Below are 2177 nucleotides of genomic sequence, written 5' to 3'. Positions count from 1 at the left end.
CAGCTTCAGGTGACGCTTCTGAGGAAGTTGGTTTCATCTCACTCCAACTGGTCAGCTTTGACTGTAGTCAGCTAAGGTGACCATGAGTGTCAGCGGTGGTTAGACTTTATTTTTCACTCTCTTCCCCTCCCTTGCTTCCTTTCCCCTCTCCTCTTTTTTTTTCTTTTTTTTTCTTCCTCTCTCTTTAAGATCTATTTGTTGTTTTGGTTGGTATAAAACTTGGATAGTTGCTAGTTGTTTATATGCAAGTTTTTTGTTTGTTTGTTTGTTTGTTTTTTTTACATTATGTGGCAGTGTACCCCACTCTGATACATACAATACACAAAATAAGATCATTTGGGACTATTTTACACAAGACGTACAATATTGGATCTTTCTCTCTCCTCTTCTCCCCCACACACATCTCTCTCATACTAACACTTTCTAGATTTTAGAGAAGGAAGAGTAATAAGAAAAATACTTGCTGAATAACTTTTTCTTCTAGCTTGAAATTCTGCTATGAGAAAATTTTTTTCATGTTAGGCAATTTTTACTCCAGGTTCTTTCTTTAAAGTATCAAACTAATTTAACAAAACTTTGTACATTGTTATAAGAAAAATAACAAAAATTAGCAAAGTTCCTGCCATGCTGCAAGTGAAAACAAATACTTTGTCAGTAAGAGAATTAAATTTGTTATTAACTCTTCATTAATAGATTATAGTTTTTTGAGACAGACCCAGGGGATAGAATTTTTTTCTATGATTGTGGATATTTCTCATGCTGAAGATATTGAATTCATGTTGCTTTCAGATGAATCAGTATCTTATTTAGACTTTGGGGGGACTATTTACTTTCTGACTAACTTTCAGAAGACATGAAATACATTGTGTTTGTTTTACAACCAGAGTCGAGTGTTTTATTTTATAACCAGAATTGATCAATAACCATGGCACCCATCACCAAGGTAACAACTTCTGTAAAAATTAGAGAAGAGAAAGGTTTCTTTTCACTACTAAATCTTGCATTCATATTCTGTTCACTTACATGTGTATACATTTATACTTTCTTTTATTTATTATTACTTTATTTCTTTATTATTTTCCAGACTGCAAGACATCCGAGGAAAGGGATCGTGTCTATCTTTTTCATTGCTATACCCCTGTGTGTCTAGGACTGCAAATTAAAGAGAGAATGAGGTAAATCCCTCAATTATGACATGTGTGTATATAGTGTTTTATATATGTATATAAACATATGCACGCACGTTACATACACACATGTCGCACACATGTCATATATATGCACATATATGTACACAGTATATGTATGTGTGTGTGTATATATATATTTGTATTTGCTTGTTCTAATTACACACTTAATTTTTATGAGTTACTCCTATGAGGAAGGAAATAGAGAGTAAAATATATAAAGACGGGAAATAATTCAGGGCTAGGAAAAACATGATTTAATTCATAGATATTCCCCAAATCTCACTGTAAGCAAAAGGTTCAGCATCTTTCTATCCCTAAATTTTTATTTAGAATATTTTAAAATAGTGTATATTCCAAATGTTTATGTATTTCCTCTTAGAGGTAAGGGCAATCGGCTTCCATGTACTATCAGTAATCCACGTGTAGGAAAGCAAGAACAAAAGATCTATGTACAGCACACACTAGATTATCATCCCCCTGTAAACATTAGCTAGGTGGAGAGGAAAGTGCATGGGCTTTGGAGTCAGATGGATTCAAGTTTAGATGCTGGTTAGAAGACATTTTCTGGATAAAAAGCCTTGGTCAAATCACTCTGATCTGCAGTTTCCTCTTTGGTAAAAGAGGGATGGTGATAGAATCCTTTTCAAGATATGTTGCAGGGGTTACATGAGAAGAAGTAGGAAAAGCAGCCAGCATAATTAAGAACATATGTTAGAAAGTCAATAAGTGTTCCCTGTTTTTCTCACTCTTGTCAAGGAGGATGTATTTTTCCAAATAGATTCAGTTACGTTGTTCATATGTTCTGATAAATCTTTGAACACAGAAGGTCACTGTAGTTAGCAGCTTGCAAATATCTCTATTACTATCACTCTCTTGTAATTGTTTCATTTGAGAGTTTACACTATAAACATCTCAGGAGCCACACTATGTCATTATATCTCTGTATCCTGCTAGCTCTGTGCCTGGTACATTTTTCGTACTTGGTAA

The sequence above is a fragment of the Pteropus vampyrus genome, unplaced genomic scaffold, assembly GCF_000151845.1.
Source record: "Pteropus vampyrus isolate Shadow unplaced genomic scaffold, Pvam_2.0 Scaffold67, whole genome shotgun sequence".
Lineage (NCBI taxonomy): Eukaryota > Metazoa > Chordata > Mammalia > Chiroptera > Pteropodidae > Pteropus > Pteropus vampyrus.
Note: the sequence above shows the minus strand (reverse complement) of the source record.